The sequence below is a fragment of the Octodon degus genome, unplaced genomic scaffold, assembly GCF_000260255.1.
Source record: "Octodon degus isolate 3935 unplaced genomic scaffold, OctDeg1.0 scaffold00031, whole genome shotgun sequence".
NCBI lineage: Eukaryota > Metazoa > Chordata > Mammalia > Rodentia > Octodontidae > Octodon > Octodon degus.
In genome coordinates, this window is record NW_004524607.1 from 17,404,882 (window position 1) to 17,412,338 (window position 7,457).

Below are 7,457 nucleotides of genomic sequence, written 5' to 3' on the forward strand. Positions count from 1 at the left end.
GAGGAGGAGGAGGAGGAGGAGGAGACTGGCCATGGTGGCACACGCCTATAATCCCAGCTCTGGGGATGCTGAGCCTAAGAGGCTCACTATGAATTTGAGCTGCATAGTGAGACCGTGGACCAAATACATAAATAAATAAAGATGGAGAGGAAGCATACCTGGCAACAAATACAACAAGAAAGCAACTCCTATCCCTCTCTCCCTCCCTGCTGTCCTCTTCCCTTCCTTTCTTACCACTGAGCTTTTCAGGGTTATTTGTTACTGCAGCATAATCCAGTGCTTTCCTGACTGCTACACCAGGAAGCCCAGCAGTGCCCACTCAGGCCTTGTTAGTCTTGCTGATGTGGTTCCTGAATGACAGAGACACTGGACCTGGGTCCCCAGTTCAAGCGCTGAGACGTCCTGCCCTGGGTGGCCACGTGGAGCCCCCTCATTCCTTAGGTTCAAGGTTTCAGAATGGGAGTTGGGCAGCCCCATGATCCCAGCACCAGGCTGGCTGGGTGCCTGAGGCCCCTCTCCCTGGCTGTAGGTCGCTCCCTGGAGGGAAGGAGCAGGAGAGGCCATGGCTCAGCCTCTCACTGTTGCCCAGGAGGAGAAAGCCTGAGGAGGTGGTCCAGTGTGTGTGTGTCCTCCTGTCCGGGTTGTCCTCATTTGCTGCTAAGTTCAAGCAGCGTAGCCAATGGGGAGAAGTATCCCTCACATGTGCGGTGCCCAGCTCACAGCCAATGGGCTCTGCGCAGGCCCCGGCCTGGGACGCAGCCCTTATAGCTGTTCCTCATTCCGCAACACAGACAGGGACTGGGCGCTGCCCTAGGGGAGTTCTCTAAGTTTTCCCCCTTGAGCCTACACAGTAAGCCATGTGAAATCATATTCACAAAGCTATTTCACACATCCCAAAGCACAATGGGTAGGACAGATATAGGTGGGTTTTTTCCCCCTGTGATACTAGAGGTTGAACCCAGGACCTTCATACTGCATTACATCCCCAGCCCTTTTTTAAAGTTTTATCTGGAGACAGGGTCTTGCTAAGTCATTAAGTTGCCAGGCTGGACTCGAACTTGTGATCCTCCTGCCTGAGCCACCCAGAGTTCTGGGATTTTGGGCATGCACAACCACACTTGGGGATGGATATAGTTTTAAAAGTGATGGGAGGAAAACAAAATGCAACGCCAGGGGGCTTCCTCCATCAGACCTCTTTCCTGGCTACTGTTTTCTCCAAGTGGTGCTAATAGTGAGATACGGGGGAGCTCTCCTCTCGCATTTGGAACAGAGCTGGGAGATCTTTTTCTAGGGCATTGTTTGTCCGAACTTTCCTGCCATTAGCATTGAACCAGCTGCCTCTCGTCCTCCGGAGACAGAGGCAGGCTCGAGGCTCAAGAGCTCACCTTCGATGCTACCTAGCAACAAACAGGAACTGCGATCTCCTAAGACTCAAACCCAAAGCCCAGTGCAGCCGTAAACTCTGCTGACAGCATTCTAGGGGCTGGAAGAAGCACCGAGGAAAGAGAGGTTGCCAAAGAAACCAAGGAGTTATTCTATTTTTTTAACCTGCAAATAAAAAAATCATCATCGATGTAAGAATCACAGGCGGGGCTGGAAGGAGCGCTGTGGGGTGCGGGGCTGCGGCCAGCCAGGCTCCGGGGAGCAGATGCTCTTCCAGCCTGGGGCTCCGGCTGGCTTGGTGTGAAAGTTACATTTTCTTCTCTCAGGTTTCCTTTTCTCACTCATTTGCTGATCTTTCCCACCTTTAATTTCTTTCTGGGCATTGCGCATGTTCTCCGCTTGGATAGGACAAGTTCGCTATTTTGCTCCTGTCCCTGCATTTATTTCTTGAGGCACCTGCTTCTTTTCTGCTTTTTGGAACTGTTTGCCCTTGCATCAGGAGGCTCCCAGTGATCCTACAGGCCAGAGAGTGCCAGGAAACGGAGAAAAACTGTCCTTGAGGCTGGGCATGGTGGTGCACACCAGGAATCTCAGCAGCTTGGGAGGATGAGGCAGGAGGAGTGCCATTTCAAGCCCAGACTGGACAGTTTAGTGGGACCCTCTCAAAAAAACAAAACAAAACAAAACCAAAAAAATGAAGAAGAAGATAGACAGAAGGAGAGAGAGGCAGCTGGCCAGGGAAGCAGCTCAGGACAAATGGGCAGCTAGGGTGGGCAGGAGGTGGAATTGGCCACACAGCAGGACCTGAAGGAGACTGGGAATTCCTTCTGGCTGGAGACTCAGGGAGTGGGGAGCAGGTGACAGTTGGATAAGCATAGGTATCATTATTCTCTGCGGATGAGGACGTGGGGATGGGGCGCCAGGCGCTGCTGGGGAACCTTCTGCAGTGTAGCTTTGAATCCTCCATTCCGCTTCTCCTGCACCCATCCCTTCAAGCTTGGTGGGAAGTGGGGTGCGGTTCAGTGGGTGAGGTGCCAGGCTCTTTTCCCCCACCTGACAGGTTTCCCATACGGGGTGAGTGCTCACCCTTCCAGAGGTGCCCGCTCATTCTGTGGACGTTTACTGTCACCCTCATGTGGTCAGACAGCGCTGAAGCCACTGCCTGCTGTTGCTGGAGCGGCTGCTTGCATTCCAACCCTCACTCCACAATTGCAAGCTGTGCGGCTGGGGGCAAGTTACTCAGGCTCTCTCTGCCTCACTTTCCTGTACGACGTGAGGATAATCGTAGTGCAATCTTAGTCACCAAGATGAAGTGAGATTATGCTGTAAAGCAGTGAGCAACACACAGCTAACACGACACGGGTGTTTATTCAATAAGAATAACCTGCTGAGCTAGGTGTGGTAGACAGCATAAGCCTGGGATCCTGTATCCTCAGTATTCTAGGAGGATGAGGCAGGAGGATGACAAATTCAAGCCCAGCCTGGCCAACCTAGCAAAGCCCTGTCTCATGATAAAAATATAAAAGAGCGGGGCTTATTGCTCTCTTTTCTTTCTTTCTTTTTGGTATTTTAGGACAGGGTCTACACGGTCTCGCTAAGCAGATGGGATGCGTAGTGACTCTCCTGTGTTTGGACTCCCAAGTGCTGGGATTACAGGTGTGTACCTCCATGCCCAGTCTCATTTGCCATCTCAGTGCACCCTGGGGGCGGGGCCAGCACAGCACTCTGGGGATTGAACCCCGGCAGCTGCACTCTGCCTAAGCAGGCGCTTTGGTCCGCTGAACTATCTAGCTGGCCCTTGTTGCTCATTTTGAAGATCCTGAGTTCAAGCTTCAAAAATAAAACGGCTGGTTGAAGGTGGTAAGGATTCCATGATGTCCCTAAACTCCTGGAGGCTTCATGTGGAGGAAGAGACAGGTGAACAAGTGAATAAGGTGACTGCAGGGTCACAGGGAAGGTGAAACAGCAGCCGGACAGAGGGTGAGCAGCAGGGAGGGTGGGGAGGGTGGGGGTGCTGTAGGGTCGAAGCAAGGGAACTGTGGGCAAGATGGTCGCGCCTAACACTGGGATTCTTTTCTTTCCCTTTCCTTTCTCAAACTCCTTCCCTCCCCATCTCTCCCTCCTCCTCCTTGCTCCCTCCTTTCCCCTCCCTCCAACCTCCCTCCTTTTCTACCTTCTTTTCTTTCTTTCTTTTTTAAAAATTTTATTTGTGTGTGTGTGTGTGTGTGTGTGTGTGTGGCCAGCTCAGCCCACCAGGGGGCGGGGCTGGCTGGCATGTGGTGCTGGAGGATTGAACCGCGGTCCCTCTGCTTTGCTAAGCTTGTTCTAAGTAGGTACTTTAGACCACTGAGCCATCTCACCAGCCCCATCCCTGGCCCTTTTTAAATGCCTTCTTTGAGACAGGATCTCACTAAGTCACAAAGCTTCCCAGGCCAGGCTTGAACTTATCATCTTTCCACCTCTGCCTCCTAGAGTGCTGGGTTATAGCACTCCCACCATGCCTGGCTGGGATGTTTTTCTAGCTATAGTAGGAGACTGTGCTATCTCAGGGCTTCTGTGACAGACTTGGTGGCTTCTGACAACAGGAAAGTATTCTCTTGTTCCACAGGGTGAGACCCTGCTAACAACTGTTGAGGAGGACCCGTCCTGGCCCTCCCAGCCTCCTTGGCTTGTGGCTGCATCACTGCAGTCTCTGCCTTGTCTTCCTTCATGTGTCCCCTTCTCTTCTTACAAGGACACCAGACACATCTAAACTCAAGATGACATTGTCTGAGGATGCTTATCTGAGTTACATCTGCAAAGACCCCATTTCCCAATAAGGCCACATTCACAGATACTGCTCCGGGTTTGGTGTTTCATTTTGGGGGCACAATGTGACTTGTAGTACAGGGCCTTGTAGTTTGAGCAGAGAACAGGTGCTATGTGATTTGTGACTGGGGAGGTCCCGCTGGCAGTCATGTGTGAAACAGACTCGGGGAGGTGAGCTAGGGACAAGGAGAAGGAGCCCTCACGTGCAAGTCTGGATGTCCTCCTGTTGGACAGGAGTCATATTACAGTTCTCTGTCCTCCGCCAGTGCTACATTGTGACAGTGACGGGTCACAATAGCACAAGGCCCTGGGCTCAATCTCCAGTACAAAAAAAAAAAAATAGAAGGAGAAGAAGAACAAGAAGAAGAAGAGGAGGAGGAGGAAGAGAGGGAGAAGGAGAAAGAGAAGAAGAAGAAGAAGAAGAAGAAGAAGAAGAAGAAGAAGAAGAAGAAGAAGAAGAAGAAGAAGAAGAAGAAGAAGAGGACGAGGACGAGAAAGAGGAAGAGAAAGAGGAAGAAATGGGAGAAGGGAAGAAATGGAAATCTTTCAGGGTTTTTTGACTGGAATCTGCAGGAGTGGTTGGGATTTGGGATTTAGCTGGAGACACAAGAAAGAGAGGGCTAACTTTTGAATTTGGGTCATGCACTTGAGCAGGGACTATCCTTCCTTTATCAAGAGAAGAGAGTGACTGTCAAGCAGATTTTGAAATGGATGGGAGTCAAGAGTCTCAATGGGGTGAAAATATCCTGCTTGGGACACATTATGACATAGGGATTATATTCATTAAAAATTGGTGACCCAATATCATACTATAGTTTTGCAGATGTCACTTTTAGGGGGAAATCAGATAAAGGATCTACAATCTGAGATCTGAGTTATTTCTTACAACTGCATGAGAGTCTACAATCATGTCAAAATGCAAGTTTAATTAAATAAAATCAGTGACCCAGAAAATCAGGACACGAGTAGGGCAGGAGTTGGCTGGGGGCAGGTGTTACTCATTTGTATTAATCTTCTAAATCTGCAAGGAGTTTCAGGGCAGCTCACTGGGGGCTGTGCCTGGTGACCGAAGGGACAGGGCCAGCAGCTGTGGCACATGAGTGTCTTCCCTTGTCTCCCATGAAGTAGCCAGCTGCTCATCTCTCTGAATCCTGACAAATGATTGGGTGAATTTGACTCTGGAAAGTTCTCTGAGGAAAACCCTTGCAATCCTCTAGCAATTTCAGGTCACCTCAGCAGTGGGGTGGACACCAGGGCTATGTGGGGCCTCAACACTGAGTGGCAGAGGAGGCCAGATGGAGGCCTGTTGGTCTCCACTTTCATTAGCCAGTCAGGCTTCCGGGCCGGGGGCGCATCTTGCGTTGATATTTGCAGATTTATTCACACAGCTCCCCACACATCTGGATGAGAATATTTGACAACCCCCCCAGAGGAAATAGTTAAATGAATTGCTAAAGCACAAAATGTTCCTGTAAAATTGTTTCCATATTTTATTAGACGCAGATGAGCATGAATTATTGGGAAGTCAACAGGAGGGTTTGCAAACTGGCTTCTTGCCTCTTTCCGTAAACATCTCAGCCTCACCCAGGAAGACTTTCATGGGTGTTGGTTTGGGATGGGCCCATGGACTAGCTCACTTTCTTTTCCATCCATTGATCCATCCACCACCCTCCCACCCATCCATTGATCCAACATTTACCACTCTATGCCAGGAGACAGAAGCTACATCACAGGTGGAGAGAACCATTCTCACCCACTTACCTTCAAAAGACACCCCTGGAGGTCCAGGGGCCTTTAGAGATGCACCATTTTTGTTTTATTGTTCAGTGGGTGACACTTTTCTTGGGAGGAGGCTTCCCCAAGTGCATTTCACTGTGCATCTTATCTGTCTTATCTGTACCATGGAGAAAAAGGGGCATTTTCACATATATCCTTGTCGGGTTGTAAAAGCTAATTATCATTAAACTTCTCTTCCCTACAATCTCATTTGTGCCAAGGTGTGAAATGAGACTTCTTGGGCGGGGGAGAACGGACATAGCCGTGCCCAGCTGGCTTTCCAGTTGCGTGGATCTTATTAGTCTCTTGCACTCCGTGTGGCTCTGCCTAATTGATCCCAGCTGGGCACCCTCAGGGTCTGGCTTCCATTCAGAATACCCAGCATGGGTGGGGGAGCCGCGGATGAGCGAGTGCACAGCCTCTATTTCTCCTCTCCTCTTGGGAAGCTGAGTATAAGAGGAAGGCTTATGTGAGCCAGAGGCCTGGAGCAAATGGGGATCATCCATTGCTGCCACATGGAGTGGTGAGTGAGGAGATTGTCACCATCTGTGTCTGGTTGAGCCGCTGGTTGGGCCAATGGCTATTGCTTCATGGCCAGTGGGTTTGTGCCCTGTGGAAGGGGTGGGCCCCAGCCACTCCAGACAGGGCTGCCTTGACATCCTAGGAGCTGGGAAGTCTGCTCCAGAGGAAACTTCCTGAGGAAAAGCACCTTTTCCCTGGATGGGACTCTTATAGCACCCTGGGAGATGGCTTGAGTGAAGGTATTTTTTTTTTTTTTTGCCCCAAACTAGGAGGCCTAGAAGCAGCACAGCAAGTTGAGTCATGCACCTGGCCCCATGCACCTGGCCCGACGCACCTGGCCCCACGCACCTGGCCCCACAAGTATGTGGTACCGAATGGAGATGGGCTTTGAACTTGCTATTCTCCTTGGACACCCTGGCTTCTTAGACAGGAGCTGCATGTTGACTCCCTTCTGGAGCAGAAAATTGTGGAAAACATACTGACATCAGAATTACTCTTTTTGGGAAGGATGCACAGATCCTTTGGAAGACTAGATTTTCATATCACTTCATGAAACCAAGAAATTCCAAAAGCTTCAGGAACATAAAGTGGTTTGGAGCTTTATTTTGAGAGGTGCCTCATTTCTTTCTTTCTTTTTTTTTTTAATTAATTTTATTGAGAAACAAATAGCAATGAGACAGTTTCCAAAACAGGTTAGTAGGACAGTTACAATAATTAATACATTGCATATTGTTGTCTTTGTAGTAGTTATTCATAATACAAGATACAGACATGTATCTTGGGTCTGACCAGAAATGGCTACTCTGGTGGGAGTCTGGAGAACCTTTTGGTGATGGCTGAGTGACCTCATGGGCCCTGTCACTGGAGGGGCAGCTGTGTCTTTCCAAAAACAAGAGTGTGAACTCTTCAATATCTTTCTCCTTTCCTTTTTTCTTTCTTTCTTTCTTTCTTTCTTTCTTTCTTTCTTT